Source organism: Canis lupus, chromosome 1, assembly GCF_011100685.1.
Source record: "Canis lupus familiaris isolate Mischka breed German Shepherd chromosome 1, alternate assembly UU_Cfam_GSD_1.0, whole genome shotgun sequence".
Classification (NCBI taxonomy): Eukaryota; Metazoa; Chordata; class Mammalia; order Carnivora; family Canidae; genus Canis; species Canis lupus.
In genome coordinates, this window is record NC_049222.1 from 20,854,796 (window position 1) to 20,877,156 (window position 22,361).

Genomic DNA, 22,361 nt, shown 5'->3' on the forward strand with positions numbered 1-22,361 from the left:
CACACACGCCCACACCCCAGTAGCTGCCAGCTTGGCTCAGAATTTGGAAATAACTGAGTAATAATAATAATAATAATAATGGACACCTGGAAGACAGAAATTACTTTTGATTTCTCTGTGGCTCTCGCCCCGAGAAAGTGCGAGGGACTGTCCTAGCGCCTGCACTTGCCCTGCCCCGAAAGTCCACACACGCTGTGGTTATTTCTGTGGTTATTAAGGATGTTGGCGTCTGCGGATGCGAGGGGAAGGGAGATGGCATTGCTGTGGCTGTTGGGGTTTTCTCTTTTTGGGGGGGTGGGGGTTCGTCCTAAGCAGCTGTTGGGTACCCGCGGCGGGGTCTCCCGGGGCGGCCCGCACCTGCCCCGCCTGCCCCACCTGCCCCACCTGCCGCCCCCCCGCCCCCGCCCCGTCCCAGCAGCGCGGCCCCGCGGCCCGACTCACCGGCTGCCCAGGGTCCCCGCGGAGGGCGGGGGTCGCGTGCCAGGCCCTTGAGCTCCGCGGGGGGACGCGGCTCTGCCCGTCCTCGCTGCGGCTGCGGCTCGTCCCCGCCCGCCCGGCGGCCCCGCGGGCGACAGCGCTCCGGAGGGCGGGGTGACGGGGGCGTGTCCGGGACGCGCGGGCGCGCGCCTGGGCTGCACCTGCCGCCGACCCGGGGCGCTTCCCCGGAGCGCCCGGAAGGCGGGGAGGCGGGGAGGGGGGGACGGGGGCGGAGGGACGGGGGGGCGGAGCCGAAGGGGCCCCGCGAGCAGCGCCCTGCGGGATGCACCGCTTGGCGCTCACGCTAGGCAGCACGCAGCACCCTAACTGGCCGCAGCACCCTCACTGGCTGCAGCACCCTCACTGGAGCACGCTAGGCTGCACGCAGCACCCTCACTGGCCACAGCACCCTCACTGGCCACAGCACCCTGACTGGCCGCAGCACCTTCACAGGAGCACGCTAGGCAGCACGCAGCACCCTCACTGGCCGCAGCACCCTCACTGGCTGCAGCACCCTCACTGGAGCATGCTAGGCTGCATGCAGCACCCTCACTGGCCGCAGCACCCTCACTGGGCGCAGCACCCTCACTGGCTGCAGCACCCTCACTGGAGCACGCTAGGCTGCGCGCAGCACCCTCACTGGCCGCAGCACCCTCACTGGCCACAGCACCCTGACTGGCCGCAGCACCTTCACAGGAGCACGCTAGGCAGCACGCAGCACCCTCACTGGCCGCAGCACCCTCACTGGCTGCAGCACCCTCACTGGAGCATGCTAGGCTGCATGCAGCACCCTCACTGGCCGCAGCACCCTCACTGGCCACAGCACCCTCACTGGCTGCAGCACCCTCACTGGAGCATGCTAGGCTGCACGCAGCACCCTCACTGGCCGCAGCACCCTAACTAGCCTCAGCACCCTCACTGGCCGCAGCACCCTCACTGGCTGCAGCACCCTCACTGGAGCACGCAGCACCCTCACTGGCCGCAGCACCCTCACTGGCCACAGCACCCTGACTGGCCGCAGCACCTTCACAGGAGCACGCTAGGCAGCACGCAGCACCCTCACTGGCCGCAGCACCCTCACTGGCTGCAGCACCCTCACTGGAGCATGCTAGGCTGCACGCAGCACCCTCACTGGCCGCAGCACCCTAACTAGCCTCAGCACCCTCACTGGCCGCAGCACCCTCACTGGCTGCAGCACCCTCACTGGAGCACGCTAGGCTGCACGCAGCACCCTCACTGGCCGCAGCACCCTCACTGGCCACAGCACCCTGACTGGCCGCAGCACCTTCACAGGAGCACGCTAGGCAGCACGCAGCACCCTCACTGGCCGCAGCACCCTCACTGGCTGCAGCACCCTCACTGGAGCATGCTAGGCTGCACGCAGCACCCTCACTGGCCACAGCACCCTAACTGGCTTCAGCACTCTCACTGGCCGCAGCACCCTCACTGGCTGCAGCATCCTCACTGGAGCACGCTAGGCTGCACGCAGCACCCTCACTGGCCGCAGCACCCTAACTGGCCTCAGCACCCTCACTGGCCGCAGCACCCTCACTGGAGCATGCTAGACTGCACGCAGCACCCTCACTGGTTGCAGCACCCTCACTGGCTGCAGCACCCTCACTGGTGCATGTTAGGCAGCACGCAGCACACTCACTGGTCGCAGCACCCTAACTGGCCGCAGCATCCTCACTGGTGCACGTTAGGCAGCATGCAGCACCCTCACTCGCCGCAGCCCGGAGGGAGGGATGTGGGGGTCGCACCTGGGGGACCGGGAGCCAGCAGCGGGGCTGGGCAAGTATCCCTGCAGCGCCCACTATCCTATGTCCCTGCGGAGATCCCGGCCGGCTCCCTGGAGGTCACAGGCTAGACACCCGTCCCCTCCCCACCTGCCCCCCCGTTGAGGGATCCATGGTAGGCTGCGTGCACACAGGGGCAGTCGGACCATTCCTCTGGGAAGGAAGTGCCGGCCTTCAAACCCCTGCTGGTCAACAGTGAGACTCTATTTCAGCTCTGATTGTCCCACGGTCTTCTGTCGGGTGGGCAACGGGCTTTGGGCAGCTCGGGGCGGCCCCCCACCCCGGGAGTTCTAGGGGCCCAGGAGCTGCAGAAAGAGCCCCAAGCAAAACCAGAGGTGAACACGCAGTAGCAAAACAGCTAAGAAAAAGGCAAGGGCAGAAAGCATTTGGTCCCACAAGACTACACTGGAAAATACAGTAGTTCTATTTCCTGTGCCTTAAGGTTCTTGGCCTGAAAATGAGGATGATAAAATGCCTTTATAGGGTTATTGTGAGCAAATGAGTTCACTTCAGCAAAGCGCATAGAATAGTGCCCAGCCCAGTAAATTCTGTAGACGCGTTGCTTTACATGTTATTGTGGTAGTTCTTATCCACTCCAGCCCCCCAAAGCAGGATCTAATTAATAAAAATTACTCTGATCGACTAGGAGAAAGTATAGGAGGTTTCGGTTGTAGATTTTCAAAATATATGTATACTGGGTATCTACGTGCATACTGGGTATCTATATGTATACCGGGTATCTATATTTATGGTAAACCTGTTTTGTGTCCATCAACAATCTCTGAGTATAAAACAAGCATGTGTCACTGGGCCTAGAGAGAGATAAAAGAAAGAATGTAACTCGGAATTGACTCTATTGTATGTAGCACATTAACCTAAAATGATTCTCAAAACAATTTTTTTACATGAAATGATTCTCTGTGCTAATTAGTGATAATCTGTATTCTTCACCCAGTTTACATGTTCACTTCCATTAATCCAAATAGATACTATTTCCCGTATAGAGTTTTAAAGCCCTTGCCCATAGGTCATTTGATTTTCACCAACCTGCTTTGAAATAAGCAAGGCATCTATTATTTTTATTGTCCCCAATTAGAGAAAGAAGAATTGGAAGTTGAGAAAGTCCCAAAAAGGTGTCCAGAGTCATGAAGATCCATAAAGGTAGAGAACTCAGGTTGCTCGTCCCAAAGGCAGGGCTCAGAGTGGTCGTTGTACTGTGCTTCCTGCCTAGGATTTCTAGAAAAAGTTCCTGCATGAGAGAGTCTAACAAAGACGTGTATCATCTTCTCTCCTTGTCACCCTTCCCCAGATAAGTGTACCTGCTGCCTCGTAGGTACACTTTTGCAGGGACAGCCCTCCGGGAATCACCCACCACGTAAGTCTCATCTGTGGGTTCTGAAGCTCAGAGGCACTAATGTCCCTTAGTGATGCTATTCAGGTACACGACACTGGTGGAACTTTTCCTTCCCAGTGAGAAGAGGGGTGGGAGAACATGAGAGAAATGATTCTGAGCTGTCTCATGTAGGCTACTTTGACCAGAGGTGGAGCAGAATAAAAGAGCCTGCAAACCCAGTGAAAACAGGGGGACAGCATCATGTGTCATAATAAAAAATAAATACCTTCCTGTACCTGGAGTTTCTATGGCACGAATTAAATAGACATAATTTGTCAATAGGTTTATCGATCAATAAATACAGCACTGAAGTGAACAGATACCTAAGTGCACATGGGAGACTTCTAGTTAAAAATGGCAAATTGATCACATGTGTTTCATCCCCCCTACCCTGAACTCCTCAAACTTGAGAATAAATGGATTTTTAAATGTTATTAAGTAATAGAGATAAATAGAAAGGAGAAGAGACCTCCAAAGACAAAATAAACAGCAATAGATGATTGGAAGCAACTAGGTCAGATGGAGGCTTGTAACTCACTTGGAGAGAGGAGTTTACACTCTGAGTGCCCGTAGGAGGGATTGTGGATAAGAAGCAAAATGATTCTCTGTGCATTCGCCTGCGAGCCTCAGGCCTAGGAGGCAGAAACGCCACCAGATAAGGAGGCCAGGTGGTGGGATGAGCACAGAGGTTTGGTTAGATGTCTGTATACAGAATGCTTGCACCCAAAGCTTCCTTCTCCACTGCCATGCAATCAACCAACCATAAGTCCCTCCATCTGCTCAACCCAGTCTCCAGGAGACTGGAAGTTTATTTTCTGGAGAAAGTAAACTAGAGTAATCTGTGGTTTAACAAGATGAACACATATTTTTACTCTGCTCCTGTAGAAAATGAATTAAAAAGACATTTATATGCAAGACAGGAAAAAAAAAACTCTCAAAATTGAAAATATACTCAAAAATCTTTAAATTTGACAGATAGGTTGGTAATATTATGTTGAAAAAAATCTTCAGGAAAATAGAACAAAGACCTAGGGAAATTTTTAAAAATTAGAGAAAGGGGCAAATTTCCGGACTAATGGGAATGCCAGAGAGGTCCAGAAAAGATTTCTTTCTACCCAAAATGGGATGAAAAAAAATTAAAGGAATAGTGCAAAAAACAATTCCAGAAATGAAGACTGTAAATCTTTGGGATCAAAATTTCCACGAAAAAATCGCAGAGTTTTTAAAATCAATTAATTAATTACATACACAAAGATAAACCATTCTGAAATATCATAAGCCTCAGAACAAAGAACATAAAACATCTTCCAGCGACATAAAGCAGATCACATACAAAGGAAAAGAATAAAAATTGCATTGGATTTCTCAAGATCAATAATGGATCCAGAAGAGTCTTTAAATGACTTCACATTTTTAAAATGAAATTATTTGGGCAGCCCTGGTGGCCCAGCGGTTTAGCGTCGCCTTCAGCCCAGGGCCTGATCCTGGGGGCCCAGGATCGAATCCCACTAGGGCTCCCTGCATGGAGCCTGCTTCTCCCTCTGCCTGTGTCTCTGCCTCTCGTTCTGTCTCTGTGTCTCTCATGAATAATAAAAAAAATCTTAAAAAAAAAAATGAAATTATTTTGAACCTAGCATTGTAGACCCTGACAAAATGTCAGCCAAGTGTGATGAAAGATATTTTCAGACCTGCAAGGATTCAAAAATGTACTTCCTGTACTGTTTTTAAAGAAGGATTTCCGAAATAAGCTTATAAATCAAGAAAGAGAAGGAGATGGGACCCAAGAAATGCAGGTCCAACATAGAATACATAAAAGTAAACTCTGCGGGACAATTGTGAAGCAAGCCTGGAGGGAAAGCAGAAGGATGAATTACAGCAGGAAAGTTCCCAAGGAAAGGAAGAAAAAAATATAATTATCTGATGTACATATACATGTGAAAAATTATTGATAAATGTGTGTGGGGGGGGAGACTGCAAGTGCTCATCTGAGTCCATGTCCTCTTTTTCCTGAGCACCCCAATAGATTTCGTTCCTTAGCCCTCTGCAGGCAGAGACATGTAATTGAGTTCTAGCCAGTGGGATGTGGGCAGCAGGGATATACACTCCTCCCAGGCCATTCCCATAAAGTAACTCATGAGATCCTCCGTGCTCTCCCTCCTCCTCCTCCAGACACAATTCTCAAAAAAGAGTTCTGAGGCTTTAGAAGACATGAGAGCCCCAAGATGAAGGAACTGTGTGACTCCGAATGACCGTGTGGCACAGAAGCCCGAGCTGCCACACGCTGGCCCATGACATGAGCAAGAAATAAACCTATACCATGTAAAGCTACTGAGATTTGGGGGCTTGCTTGTTAATAGCAGTTAGACTCTTCTGACTGTTGGAAAGATCATTTGGGGACATTTGTGAATAACTCGCAGTAGACACAAAGTTTACTAAACAAATTTGAAAAAGGACATTACTAACTCCAGGGGGAGAAAAGAAGCATAATGATACTACACCACTTTACTGAGATGTGACCACAATATGATCACAATAACGGGAACGCTGACAAGAGAGTAACGATAAACTAGGATGCGAGCGATAATTAAATAATTATTAATAATAAATCTTCCTTGCATTCTTTTGCCCGCCTTTTAACCACTTATCAGGTAATTTTCCAATCATCCAAACTAACATTGATTGATGTAATTTCAGGCAAATGTCTTTCCTCCCAAAATATATGTAGAGGGTGGAGATAAGGAAAGACCGTCTATGTACATGTGTAAGACGACTACATCCTCAACTATCATAACAGTCAATAAACAATGAGTAAAATTGCTAAGTAAAGAAATAGCAGAATAAGCAAACCATTTAGAAATATGTAAGTGTGATGAAAACTATGAGTCAAATGTTTTACCATGGGGATTGAGGCCAGGACTTAGGAGGACTTCTGTGCTGGTTTATAAGAATTCACCACCATTTTTTTTTAAGATTTATTTATTTATTTATGATAGACATAGAGAGAGAGAGAGAGAGGCAGAGACACAGGAGGAGGAAGAAGCAGGCTCCATGCCAGGAGCCCGACGCAGGACTCGATCCCGGGACTCCAGGACTGCGCCCTGGGCCAAAGGCAGGGGCCAAGCTGCTGAGGGGCACCCAGGGATCCCCTCACCACCATTTTAAAGAAAAACTATGAGATGTATTACCTCAACAAAGATAAAATTAATATTGAAGTAGTCTTAAAATATAGAGGGAAGAAAAATATTTTAATACAGAGAACATTATAATTTTTAAGTATATGTATATATTTTTGTGCAATGACCTGTTAGCAGTGGAGAAAGTGAATTTGGGGTGCAGCCTGATGATAGAGTTGAGAGGTTTGCACAGTCATTTATTCACTCAACAAACATTTATTAAGTAAGGGGTGCCTGATACTCTGCTAGGCACAGGGGATGAAGTGAAGAACATGAAAGAAAAATATAAGGTGCTTGGGGCACCTGGGTGGTCCAGTGGTTGTGCCTCTGTCTATCTTTGGCTCAGGGTGTGATCCCAAGGTCCCAGGATCGAGTCCCGCAAGGGGCTCCCTGCGTGGAGCCTGCTTCTCCCTCTGCCTGTGCCTCTGCCTCTCTCTCTCTCTGTGTCTCTCATGAATAAATAAATAAATAAAATCTTTTAGGAAAAGAAAAAAGAAAAATATACAGTGCTCTAGGAGAAAATGAAGATTTTAAACTTTAAACAATAAATATGTTTGGTTTCTTCTCTTGTCCTTGGTGATGTTTTCCACTGACAACTTTTGGGGCAAGACACTGTCTTTCATCCTTCCAAATACTCTTAAAAATTGCCATCTTGACCATCAGCTCAAAGCTCACACTGATGAGATCAGAGGTTTCCCAACTCACCCTTCTGCTGGGTTGGCAGAGAAGGCCGTGCGGAGGAGCCGTGCGCGGCTTTGCCTCCACCCTCTGCCGATCTTCAGTTCGTATAAAGCCTGTCTAATCACAAAGAAAAATCAACCCCTCCCCAGTTTGAGGAAATCCCACAGCATGACTACAAGTCACAAGACTGGACACCCAGGTTGTGCTGGTTTTGCTAACTACTTTTAAAGATGCAAGTTCAAAAAACATATATGCTTAAGTGAATTTCTACGAGCAAGTTACTCTAAATACATAGCACGTGAAGACCCATTGTAGGCATCAAGTGGACTTGTTCACGTACTTACAGGTAGAGCCTCTACTCTATGGTGTGTTCCTAACTCCCGGCTTCTAACCCCATTTTGCCTCAGTTTCTTAGAATGTGAAATAAACCCACACTGGGACCTTATATGGAAATTACTGTAACTCAGTCTAATTCTTTCTTTCTGTGTTAAAGAAATATCGAGTGGGAAAGGACCAAATGGTTTCATGAGTAATGCTTTCACACGGCCTTTATGCAAGCCTGGACTAGCAAAGAAGCCGCAGTAGAGAGGGTAGGTCATATTTCTGTGTACAAATAGTATTGGACCCCCTTTACTAACAACAACAAAAAAATGCTGCAAGTATAATTGTGAACATAATTATGATTACAAAATTGTTTAATTCATGTATCAGATTGATTAAGGATAAATAAATCTTTCTTAATAGAACTAAGACAATAGGAAAGAATGTAGCAACACAAACATATCTTCGTAAATACAGTCATATGTTAACATGTGTAATTATATGTGCAGATATTAAGTATAGTCTTATTTAAGCACATGTGTAGACATATATTTGCTTAATGCTAGCTTCATAATGAGTTACAAAATAAGAGGTTTTATACGCCTATCATGTAAGTATAAGCAAATATATGGTGATTTCTTCATTTTCCCCAAACATTTTATTAAAAACAGTGTTCTTGTTCACAACTTCGGCTACTTTTTTACCTGCAAATAGTTCAAATTGTGATGTCATACACAGGAATAATTAAATCTTTATTAAAATTTTGTCAGCCTTTTGACCAATTATCAGGTAGTTTTCCAAGCATCCAGACTAACATTGATTGATGTAATTTCAAGCAAATATGTTCTTCCCCCCAGAATACTTTTTTGATCAAATTAAAGTACTTTCATGAAAGTTCCATTATAAGAGATCTATAATGACACCAATATAAGATAAACATCTCTTTTTTAAAGGTATGATTTGGGAAATGATGTGCCTTATATCTGATCATATATGATATTAAAAGATAATTTACAAGAATAGCAACTAGTACATGAAGCTCTCTGGTCATAGCAAAGAATCCCATTCTAAGTGATTACTTTCTAAAACTATACTTTCAAGAAATAGTAAAGTTGTATTAATAAATACTTTTACATTATAATTAAATGAAATAGCTATTTTTAGCATCAGTATAGTAAAGCCAGTATAGAAAGCATTTCTAAAGCCATGATAATTTTTTATCATATTTCTAATATATATTTAAATGTTCTATTTCCAAAATGACTTGAAGATTCTAAGTACTATAGCCATGCAATATGCACTCCTGAGATATGCATCGCTGCCATAACCACTCAGTTTTTCCTGTTCTGTGAAATTTTTAGCTACATACTTCATTACTACTGCAGATTGAGAGAATGGAAGAAAATCCCTGTATGCATCATATAAAATATAGGCTTTTGTTAGAATTATACACTATTTTTATTGTCATATATTTGGTGAGAGTCTTGACAGAGGAGACATTTCAAAGGAACCCACAAAAGAACATAGGATCACAGTGAAGATACGAAATTAATAAGAAGTTCTCATTTTCTTGCATTTCTCCACCTATAAAATGTGGTAAATATTAGTCATCTTCTTGGTGTAAGGCATCCTATCGAATGCACGTCTTGGTGGGAATCCCCTCTAAAAGTCAAAGGCGTCAGATACTCATGGCAGTGGTGGCGGTGTACAGGGTCTGGATACAAAAGCACTGAGTGATTCCAATAGTAGCCTTCTAACCGCAGGACGAAATGAGGTTAGGCTTGTAACTCTGGTCCTAATCTAGCTTGCCCTAAAGTAGGGACAACGCAATATCAAACCTGGGCAAAGCATTCTTACAACTAAAAGAAATGTGAAACTTGCTAAATTATATAAGCAAAGAAAAATGAGAAACGTATGGGAATGGACGCTAAGGGCGATTGCACCAAGGAAGAAGGAGCAGAATTTTAGAACAGGATGAGCTGGTGAACATGAATGCCCAGGATAAAATGTAGTGATTTGATTGAGAGTCGTTATAATTGCTTTCTCAGTTTGATGAAATTCCAACCTAGGGTAAGCCCTATCTTAACTCAAAGAACCACCCTTCCTCTCTAGGAAGGGACACTGCAACATTACAAATACATTGAGAATGTTTTCTTTCTACATTTTCTCAAAAGATCCTGCAATTATTTTCCAAGATAATTGGCACTGGGGAACAGGAACCTTTTCAGAACAGAAAATTGACTTCCAAGTTGTCACTAATGACTGAATCACAAGAAAGTCACTGCAATTCAAAGATTAGAGTCAGAGCATATGGCTTAATCAAATTTTACTTCCCAGGAGGCCCACCAGGAGTCACAAATCCATCCCATGTTTGCCATTTTTTCCTTAATCTATAGGCTAAAGGTCAATGTGATCGAAAGGTTACTTTTTGAGTTTCTGATACTAAAACCATGCAACACAAATACATGTATTAGATATATATATCCAAAGGGACAGCTGTTCTTGGAATGAATTGCAGATATTAGTGTCACTTAGCTATTAAAAACTTGAATGATATAAAGAAAGGAATTCTTATCCCATTTCTACCTGGTGCTCTACATTGACCTGTGTAGAAGGCAAATGGGTCTTCAAGAACAACAACGAATATTTAAAAGCTTAATCAGATAATGACTTCAACTGCCACTAATGCAACTAATCAAAAGGATAAATTCTAATATCCTTGGTAAACTTCATAGGTGGCTCTAAGTCATATATATATGAATTCCCTCCAAGGCTCCCCATTTGATCCAGGTTTCAGACAAAGCACTCCTGCTTCTTATACTCTATGCCCAGGGGATTCATGATAACACATTTATCTGCAGTAAAATAGGGTGCTCTGCTGAGACTTTGGCATTTCCAAGTGGAGGGATCATTTTGGAAGCCTCTATGTGTAAAATTATAGAAGTAAAAAAAATTATAGAAGTAGGGGTTTTCCCATGTTCTGGAAAGAGTAAGATGAGCAAGAATTCTAACTCAAATGTCTTAGGATTTACTTCAACTTCTGCCAAAAGACATTTATAATAACCTCATCTTTGATCTTACATGTTAAACACACGGGGTTTTAAAATAATTTGTTTTGCTTATAAAAACTTCATGTGGCTGACATCCCTACAGGCGTCCAAAGAATTAATGTTTGCTGAATGGGTCAACAAATAAAGGAATCTGTTCACTACCTTGATGTCCTTAGCAAGGAAGTTTTCCAGGAAAAGGACAGGAATCTCTTGCCCATTCTCTGCTTTATATTTCAGCGAATCTGCTTTTTTTTTTTAAATTGCAATATTAAAAGTTGGAAAAAATATTTGTGAAAATGATTCAAAGCAGGAAATATAGCACTCGTCAAGTAAATATGATTTACAATTAAACTGCCAGTAGCAAATTAAGGAAACTCCTTGAGGCATAATGATACAAATGTGTGTGCGTTTTCTCAGTGAAAATTGCAAGACACTTTGACTCCCTCACAGTAGTTACTATAACCTAAGTCACAGTTAAAATATTGGCAGCTCTCTCTGTTACTGTTTAAGGAGATAAATAAGCCACAGATACGCCTTGCCTATTGCTTGGCACCTTCAGCCTTGCCTCAACTCATTAGTGGCAAAACCGGATTTGTAACAACCAGGAAATACATGGCCCAAACTTGTACTGACACAGCTAAGATCCTTTAATAAGAAGCAGATGGAATATAAAGAGGAGTAAAGGAAACCCTGTCAAGGACATTCTGGCCACAGCGATAGACAAGGACCACAGGGCCCTAGAGGAAAGAGCCACAACCAACAGAAGCATGAAAACATGGTATTAGCATTTTCCATGCCATGACATCTTGTTTCTTCTTTGAATTATGTCAGTTAAGAGCATAATTGCAGAGAAAGACAGAGGACCTAGGCTTCTTTATTCATTCCATTCCCCATGCTGAGACTTAGAATTATCATTTGCATCAAGAAGGTGGTAAATATGTCATAAGTTTTTAGTTCTTATTTGTCATTATTTCACATTTTATTGTATGATTGTGTATATATATATACATAAATACGTGTGATAGACATATGTGTATATATATACATATATGTCTGTATACTTTTTTCCTTACACCAAAGGTTAAATTCTTCTTAATTTTATCTTACACCACTAGAAATAATAAAGTTATTAACAAAATTAATTCCTAAAATGTCTTTGTTACTTAGTTTTGAATCACAGAAACTCAAATTTTAAAAGCAATCGTCTAGGTCAAACTCTCTTCCAAAGAGCACTACATCTAGAAATATTAATAATAATAATAATCAGGTATACATATGAAGGGTTCTGTAGTCAGGCTTCTTTGGGAAGTACTGCTTCTGCTACCACCTCTTAAAATTCACAGTGAGCAGTGACCTTAGTCGGTAGAGCATGTGATTCTTGGCTCCAGGCTCACAAGTTCAAGCCCCATTTTGGGTGTGGAACCTACTTTAAAAAAATGCATGTGGTACCTGGTGGCTCAGTCAGTTGGGTGTTTAGTGAGCACCTACATACTTTATGAGGTCCAATGTTTAAATTTCAGAACTAATTCCATCACCTCTCCAATCCCCTATTTCTTCTTTCATATAAAAAGGCCAATAATAAGAATAATCACTTTATAGAGTTGCATGCCTGAAAAACATTTTGAAAGATACTTCTGATAAGTATATATGTGAAAAAAAGCACAGCACTCCCTAGAATTAAGTGTTGCTCAGCCAAATTTATTGGGAGCCTACTAAATGAAAGACCTGAGAATTTACAATGGAACCCGAAAGTTTCATTTTACCAAAAGAGAACAGGATATGTGGAAGGGATTACAAATGAACAATAGGAAGCCTTAGAGAAGACAGATGTAGTCATTGTCTTAACTATGGGCGTAGTTTCATCAGTATAGTCACATGTCAAAATGTATCTATCATACAGTGCATTATAATTATGTGCAGTTTATTTTATTTCAGTTAAAATTCAATAAAGCCATCTTGAAAAAGGAACATAAACATAACACTATGTTTTATCAACCATTTAAAGAGATGCAAGGGATCCCTGGGTGGCGCAGCAGTTTAGCGCCTGCCTTTGGCCCAGGGCGCGATCCTGGAGACCCGGGATCGAATCCCACATCGGGCTCCCGGTGCATGGAGCCTGCTTCTCCCTCTGCCTGTGTCTCTGCCTCTCTCTCTCTCTCTGTGACTATCATAAATAAATAAAAATTAAAAAAAAATTAAAGAGATGCAGTTATTGCCTTATTTAACTCCTCTCCTCTCAACTCAAAGTATACTTGTAGGGTATATACTATGAGTACTTGATCTTCTATTGTATATTTTGAAGGTATTTACCTATTCTCAATATTTTCAGATCAGTATTCTCCATACTTCAACTTATACAAATACTGAAAACTGGAGTTAGAAGAATAAAATTATGATTATTTCAGTTCTTAATCAACAGTAAAACCTGGGGCACCTGGGTGGCTCAGTTGGTTGGGCGTCCAACTATTGATTTCAGCTCAGGTCATGATCTCAGAGTCCTGAGATCAAGCCCTGTGTTGGGGATCCACTCTGGGCATGGAGCCTGCTTGGGATTCTTTCTCTCCCTCTCCCCTGTCCCTCTTCTCCTTGCCCTCTCTTAAAAAAGAAGAAGAAGGAGAAAGAGAAGGAGAAGGAGAAGGAGAAGGAGAAGGAGAAGGAGAAGGAGAAGCAGCAAAATCTAACTTTGTAAGCTTTTAAAAAAAAATCAGTTAAATAGGTGATGGGATTAAGGAATACACTTGTGATGAGTACCAGGTGATTTGTGGAAGTATTGAATCACTATATCATACACCTGAAACTAATATCACACTGTACATTAACTGGAATTTAAATAAAAACGCTTTAAAAATCAGTATAACACAAAATATTATTATCTGCACATGAATGGATATGAACATATTTTAAAAGCGTTAAAGAAAGATAGCCCAAGTTTTAAAGAAATTAATGTAGAATCTGTTTAATAATGTTCATACTTAATTTCTGAATAGTGAATAGTATCTTATATGGCATGTAAGTAGGTGGTCAATAGATGTATTGAGGTGAACAATTATTTTATAATCAATTATTTTATAATCAACAATGACTATTTTATAATCAACTATATAAAGCCTTTTTTGCATGTTTGCTCCCAAACATTTGGTTTTGACTTTTGTATTAGTAAGCTTTTCTGCAATAATGTACTGTAATAAATCACTCCAAATTTCAGCGCTCCAACATTTCAGAAGGAACTCAATAATCTTCTAACCAATCCATCTGGCTCAAACCTACTTATGTTTGCTTTTAAAGATATTTATAATACTTCTGATATTGAGCAGTAATGCTAATGTAATTCTTTACTTTTTTGAATATTATTTTTGCTAGTTGTTAACAGTTTAAACATGGTGTTAATGACTCATGTTTCCTATTTACCTAACCATCCCAGTTTGATAGTAACTAACAAAACAACCTGAAAGCTAATCTGATGATTACCTCTGTTCAAGAGGCCATTGTAGTTCTTAAAGACATTGTAAAATTACACATGTATAGTCCTCAGACATGTATTTATATTCCACATATTATCTCCTTTGATAGGTCTGAAAATTTCAAAGTTTTTGATTAATATATTAGGGCAATGAATTTTAACAGTTCTTCCTTCTATTTCTTCCCATCAACAGTCATCCCTACTTTTAACCCATATTTGTCTTTAAATAAAAATTTTTCCTATATTTTCAGAGCATATTGTAGAGACAGCAAAATTCATATTTTTAGTGTATGATTCTGCAAGTTTGGTAAATGTAAGAAGTCAGTTAGTTTACTAGAGAAGTGTGGGTTTGTTTTTTGTTTTTTTTTACCATGTCTGGCCATTTCTCGAAATTTGATTTATTAATTCCTATAGCACTAACTATGCATTCCTACCTCACTTCTGTAATCTGATGTTTCATATTTAGTAATTTCTAATATAAGTTCCTCACACCAATCAGAACAATTTCCTCCAAGTCTGTTGAGCAAATTCCATTTCAATATCTTTGTTCAGGTTGCTTGCTCCTCCTGCAATACCACACCCAACATCTTGACTAATTTAAATCCTGCAGATTGAGAGAATGTAAGAAAATCCCATTTTTCCATTATCCATATATTTTTATTACTTCAAATCAAGTCTTGTCTTCTCAATTAGTTTTCTCTGAAAAAAAAAAAAAGCTAATAACATATCTGCTCTTGAATTGATCTCATTGAATTGATTGATCATGTAACACCTGAATTGTTTCAGGTTTGTATTTTCTCACCAACCAGATTCTAAGGATGCTGAGAGCAAGATAAAGTCCTAGCATGATAAGTGTTACCTATAGATGCTCAGAGAGGTAACCTGAGAATTCCTACAAAGAGGTGTTGAGAGGAGAATAGGTGACTTGTATGCCTTTATAAACTTTATTACTGGTGTGCAGTTAGAGTGAGATATTAAACCAAATCCTTGATGAGTTGCAAAATAAGGATTCTTCAGGGTTTTTTTTGTTGTTGTTGTTGTTTGTTTGTTTTTTTAAAGATGGTATGTTTCATTGGAATGGCTTTGAGGGAACTGATAAAGATTGGTATTACCAGTGTTCATAGATTACGTTGATTGCATGAGCAATTCCTGGTGACTTCTTGTTTTCCCTAAATTTAGCAACTACTGGGAGAATGCCAAGTTCCTAAACTGAGGAGCAGGTGACTGCAAAAAAAGTTGTTACATGAACACTGTTTCTCAGTGTAAAGACTGCAAAATGCGATGTGAAATCCTTTGGGACTCATGAGATGCCATAACCTGATCTAGCTAACTTAAGAAAAAGTCACAGGTCAGTACTGGTTGTCAATGGCTCCCTCGGATTCCAGGGAAATTCATATTTGCTTGATAGTGGCTAAGAGCCAAGAGTAACCAAAATGAAGTACATTGGCACGGCTACCTGAGAGTCACACATTTCTTATTTTAAGAATTTTCAATCTGCAGATACTTTGCTTTCGCATTAGCAGTCATATTAATCCATCATTAAAGAACCACAGACTCTTAAATATTTTAACGCCTTTATTTCCATTGAAAATGGTAACAAACAGTGGTTCTTTATACTATTGTACTAAGTAAGCAGTTTTAGGAACATTTACGTTGAACAGCCTTTGAATATTTTTCAAAATGTATTGAATAATCAGAGACTGTCAGGGGAGTAATAAAAGTTTACCCCATCAGCCACTGCATTGGTCCCTCATAACTTCTCCCCTGTTTGACAGAAGCCTCAGAGACATGTTTATTTTTCTTCAGGTCCATGTAGGTGAATGCAACCTGGTCTCTAACACATCCTCCGTGCCTAGGTCATGTTGGATGTGAAAAGAAAGTCTGCTTTCTTAACACTTGAGCTGCTTAAACCTAACACAAAAGAAAGAGCTTAAACTAAAGAATCATTATTATGATAATTTTCCATCATGCTAAATCCCATAATAACTTTTGAATCAGGCATACATTTAAGCTCTTCAAAATATGCATGAGGAAAGAAAACAGTGTCTGAGAGTGTTGGCAAGGCTGTATTTTTTCATTTTTCTTTTGGATACTTACGCTTGTATACACTTGATATCAAAGTGAACAACAAAGCTAGGAGGTAAAAAGAGATACTGCTCCTCTAATCAAAGGTATGCTCCCCACCAGGTAACACAATAGCCTCCATGTCACACTATCGGCTTCATCTCCCTAAGAGATGGGTTCTGAGTTAAGCAGATGATTCAGAGACCAGTACATTTTCTAGTCCTTGACCTAAGGCTGAGTACATTGCTTATCTGTGAGGGCTGTCAACATATTTCAAAGAAGGACTCGCCACAGAGCACAAAATATGGGCATCGGAAACAAAAAAGGAAGCGGCAGCACAGTGTCTCGTATCTCTCAAGGAAATCCCACAGCTTGGGAACAAACCAAGTGGACTCACCACATCGTTCACTTTTATCACAATGGGTCACGATTAAGCAGCTAAATCAGATGTTCTACAGTGGAACGATTTTGGGAAAACGAGCACATGATTTCCTATGAAGTGGCTTGTCCCAACTTATGAGCAATAAATGCATGATTTTGATGGAACTGTATTTACTAATTCAATCTGTGTGTCTGGGGACCTAATTATATTTTCAATGGAGAAACAAACCCTTTTCTGAAGTGTTCTTGTTACTCAACATGAAATCTGATCTTTGATTCAGGAACTTGAGTTTCAAACAACAATGAAAAATACCTGCTTGATGAATGTTGAATTAACCTTGAGACTCATTCAACTCTATTAATATTTTCTAAGAATCATCTGCGCTTCATTTTCAGAGTGTGATAGCACATCATCTCTAAACTTACAAATTACCTATGCTAGGATCCTCAAGTCAACACTACTGGATTTTGTTTTTTTCAGGGAGGGAAGTCTTCAACCACATTGGGATGAAGACAAACCTGCTCATGAATTCTCCAAGTGCATAGGGCAAATCATTACCATTTATGGTTGTGAAAATTGTAGTTGTGCTTTGGAGGTAGAACTAGCATAGTACCCTGACAACTTTAGATAAAAAGACATAAATTTCTACATGTACAGGAGAAGACAAGTATAAAGTTTTTAATATTCATTTAATAATCATCAATAGAAAAAATGAACCAGAAGAAAAAGGGATCCAGAGTCACCAATGTTTCCATGGTGTCTTCTTATAGCCTTTTCAGGACTGAATGCCATGGTGACCTCCAGGTTGACCCAAGTTTTTTCTCTTGGTACCTCTTCGAGACTTGATGAGACTTCCCCTTGATGCCACTGCCTGTGATACCCCTCAGAGTAAAATGTGTGAGAGGCTTGAAATGTGTGGAGGCTCACCTGGTGAGCCTGGGAAGGCTTTGCTGCCTACTAGCTGAGATGTGAAGGAAGGCCTTGTTGGACTGAAATGAGGCTGCCAGAAACTGCTCCCCCACCACTACCACCAAGCTCTGTCACATCTATCTTAACACTGCAGAAAATGGCTCATACCAGTCAAAATTACAAACAAAACAGAACAAAAACAAACAAAAACCTACCTTCAAACATACATTAAAAAAGTAGCCACCCAGTAAGACACTCCTATGTGCCCTTGACCCAGAAATGCCATTCAAACTTGGCATTCTTGTGAAAAGATACTCACGAGAATATCTTTTAAAGCAAAAGAATCCAACTCCAATCCAGGATCATACATTTCCCTTAATTATCACCTGTATTTATCTTTCCTTAAGCTAGAACAGGTCCAACTCTTTGACCTTCATGATCTTGACTTTTTGAAGATTACAGACAAGTTATTTTGTAGAATGTCTCCCAGTTTGGATTTGTCTGATGTTTTCTCATCGTTAGATTCAGTTACTTCTTCCTAACAAACTTGAATGTGCATAGGAATCTCATGGAGGTCTTGTTAAAAAGATTCTGATTAATAGGACTATGGTGAGATCCACAGTGTGTTTCCTACAAGGCTGAGGCCATCAATGGTACTGACCACACTTTGATTTAAAAAGCTCATTAGAGGGACACCTGGGTGGCTCAGTGGTTGAGTGTCTGCCTTTGGCTCAGAGCATGATCCTGGGGTCCTGTGATCGAGTCCTGTATCAGGCTCCCCACAGGGAGCCTGCTTCTCCCTCTGTCTCTGTCTCTGTCTCTGTCTGACTCTCTCTGTGTGTGTGTCCCATGAATAAATAAATAAAATCTTTTTTAAAAAGTTTTAAAAAGCCCATCAGACACCAGCCAAGAAAAGGAAGATATAATTAGTCCTCATCAGGACTAATCCCTCCATCCTTCATGGCTGTTTAACATAGTACATCCAGAAGTCTCAACCTTCCAAAAGTATTGATTTCACCACCAGAAATCCCAAACTTTTGGAACTATTGATTTCTCCCATCCCTAAATGAACCCCAAACCTTACCATTATCTCATCCACACATATGAACTCCAAAAGCCAGGAGGCACCCATGATTCTTCTCTGGGGCTCCGCTCCCACAGCCAGCCTGGCAGCGCAGTCTAATCCCAACTTGTCCCAAATCTACTTGCTTCTACCTGTCTCTTCTCTTCCCCATGCATCACCTCTTCCTTGCACCACTAAAGTTGTTTCCTAACTGGGTTCACTGCTTCCACTCTTCTCCCCCTACACCCAGCCACCAGGGACATCTTTTCAAAGTAATGTAAGCAGGTTCCTCAGCTTGAAAACCTCTAATGGCTACTTATTACAGGAGGGGAATAAAAATCCAAACTCCTTTCTGTGTTTGCAAGGACTTGTGTGACTTCTCACATACCACTCTTGTTGCATGCTGGCCTCTTTTCTCCTTCTTCTCCTCCTCCTCCTCCCCTTCTCCCCCCTCCTGCCCCCCCGCCGCCCTCCTCCTCCCCGCCTCCTTACACACCTGTAAGATCAGAAGTCTGCATGGCATGATTCCCCATCACCTGTGTTTCTTTATTAAACATGAACGATTATCAGTATGAACAATTTATTTTGCTCCCCTCCTCCTCCTCCTCTCCTCCTCCTTCCCTCCTCCTCCTCCCCTCCTCCTTCTCTTCTTCCTCCTCCTCCCCTCCTCCTTCTCTTCTTCCTCCTCCTCCTCTTCCTCCTTCTTCTTCTTTTTCTTTTTCTTCTTCTCCTACCAGCCAAACTCCACAATCCTTCTGCTCTAGATATGCTTCTTCCTGAACTTGCATAGCTTACCACTTTATATCATTTAAACCTCTGCTCAAAAGCCATCCATTTTGAGGAGCTCCAACTGCCCTCTCTGAAACAGCCCTCTTCCCCAGTTTCTGACTTCTCTACCCCCTTTCTTTATTTTCATGATAAGCATCATCGCTATGTAAAATTGTTATTTAATTGTTTTCTTGCTTGCTTTGTGTTTCTTCCTCTTCTAGATATAAGTTCACAGAAGAAGGAACATTGTGTTTTTTTATTGACATATTTCAGCTACAGTGTCAGGTATAACATAAACACTCAATAAATAATAAATAAATAAACTGAAGAACTAAGTGAAAAGCGAATAAATGAGTCCTACCCCACCTAAATCAAAATGTTTACATAAGCAAAGAACTGTCAATGAAAAATTAATAAAGCTACCACCTGTTACACGATTGCTCACCATCAACGTCTCCTTTCCAAATCTGCAAATGGTCAGTCAACATAGATTTTAGACTGGAATGACACTGAATGATGTGTAGCCCTTGGACTATTCCTCTTGCTACATCTAGGACCTTAATAAAAGTTCTGCAGAATGATATTAGTCAACTAGACCTTATAATCTTCAGGGAAGGCATCCCAATGTTCCCTGTTCCAGTCAGGGAATTTCTCCTGGCAAATTGAGCCTACATATTTAAACTCCTTTTGCCCCATATTCTATTGAAATAACTGAAGAATTGAAAAATAAGAAACTATCTGTAGCAGTTTAGAAAAATAGAAAAGGGTAAAATTGCTCAGTAAGAAACTTAGAAAATGTCAAGAGGATATTAAAATAATGAATTTGGCCCAAAAGAAAATCTGATCCATGCTGACCAGTTTATACATCCAGTCAAGGAAAGAAAGGACACACCTTGAACATACATGAAGAGGTTGCCCTCAGGTCGAACCTTGAATCACCACATACTAGATGCAAGAGGAGGCCCTGAGACCTTGGAGGAGGCCAAGACAAAGACTAAAGCCACAGTGACAGTGCCCCCAGCACCCACTAACTTCAATTTGCCCAAGCAAAGAAACAAAGGAAGAAACTCAGCTCAGCCCAGGAGTAAAATCTTAGTGTTCTCCCTCTCTGGAAATGTCTTCCCTACCTCCTACTGGTAAGTATTGCTGGAGGGAAAGCACATTCTCCACTGCTGGAAAAGCCTGGAGCAAAAGTAAGGCTGCTGTGAACTATGCTAGGCTCCAGCTTCCCGGCACCTCCAATTATTGATTCCTGCCTGGCTTCACTCCCTAAGGTCATCTCGCTGACAGAAATGGAGGCTTTGCTGCTTAGGAAATCCTTTGGTCAGCATCTTACTCAATGGGAAGGGAAAGGGGTCGGGACACCCAGTTGTGGACTGCTCTTGGCCTCTGTATTCTGAAGGACAATCCACCACTTTCCATCTCCTTATGCTCACAGGTTCCAGATTCAAGCTTACTGTCCATCCGCTGCAGTCCTCCACACCCAACAAACTGGGGGATAGTTTCAATAGGGAATGGCACAGAGACCTGCACACTTGCTGACTGCACCCATATCTTCTTCCTACACATTTTAAACAATCTAGATCTTCTTAACTCAGGCAGTGGTTCTCACAGAGGGGCTATGGTTGATCTTTCCTTATGCAAGTGACCCTGGAGTGATTGAAAGAAACTTTGAAAAACTGTACAATTTGATCTTTGCCTTCATCTCCATGCCTCTTGATGGGGATAATTGTTGTATGTTTCTTTTTTAGTTTATAAAACTTAGGGGATCCCTGGGTGGCTCAGCGGTTGAGCACCTGCCTTTTGCCCAGGGCGTGATCCTGGGGTCCCTGGATCGAGTCCCGCGTCGGGCTCCCTCTGCCTGTGTCTCTGCCTCTCTCTCTCTCTCTCTCTCTCTCTATCATGAATAAATAAGTAAAATCTTTTAAAAAAACCTTGGAGATACATTATGCTAATATCTAATACTGTGACTGAAAATAATAATCATAAATAACATTATTTAATATTCAAACAACTAGTAACTCTTGGATATTAAGTTTGGATTCATAGAAAATGATCTAACATATAAATGAATGTTAACAACTTAGAAGTTTCAAAACTTATAAGGCCTATCCTTTTCAAAGTAAGTAGCACTTTGTTGTGCTTTTTAAAATTTATTTATTCATGAGAGAGAAGGAGAGAGAGAGAGAAAGAGTGAGAAAGCATGGCAGAGACAGAGGGAGAAGCAGGTCCCTGCTCTAGGACTCTGGGATCATGATCTGAGCCAAAGGCAGACCCTTAACCAACTGAGCTACCCAGGCACCCAGTAAGTAGTACTTTGTAACGTTGCCACTCCTGGCAATAGTTTTCCTATTTTCTTTGAAAGCCTAACAACTAGAGAAACCTCACAAGTGTAGGTTGATTTAGAATGTGACTTTCCTCTGCTTTGACACTTCTCTCGAAGGACTCTACTCTCCTATAACAGCAATGACATCAGGATGGAGCAGAGACAGAGTGAGCCTAGATGCCCCATGACCTTGGTTCTCATGTGGGCTCTGCTATCACTAGTTCTCTAATTCCTACATCTTCATACTTCTATTTCATCATTGGCAAAATGGATCAGTTCTGTAACACAGTAGCTAAGGTCCCTTCAAACCCTAACCTTCCATTATTCTATGAGCAGATCCAGGAATATGCTTTAATCCTGGATTCCTTGGTGTTTTCTTTCAGCAGCTCTCAGCCTTTGAGGAGGGGTGTCCATAGGTTCAACCTTCTCAGAAGTGGATCATTGGGCTTCCTAGGTGATGAATTGCTAAATAATAGGGCAGGGAAATGAGCTCTCAGT

General features: G+C 41.9%; 1 protein-coding gene across 3 annotated transcripts in view; it reads right to left on the reverse strand.

Annotated features, from left to right (window-relative positions):
* RAB27B (RAB27B, member RAS oncogene family) overlaps positions 1 to 22,361 on the reverse strand; it is a 137,769-nt gene that overhangs the window by 53,720 nt on the left and 61,688 nt on the right. The window contains exon 1 of one of the 3 annotated variants that reach the window (XM_038525945.1): positions 442 to 564. The exons of 1 other annotated variant lie outside the window; for it this stretch is intronic. The gene's annotated coding sequence lies outside the window, so the exon portion shown is untranslated. Of the gene's footprint in view, positions 1 to 441; positions 565 to 22,361 lie in introns of those variants that run through there. One more of the 3 variants, XM_038525947.1, reaches the window with a different exon arrangement.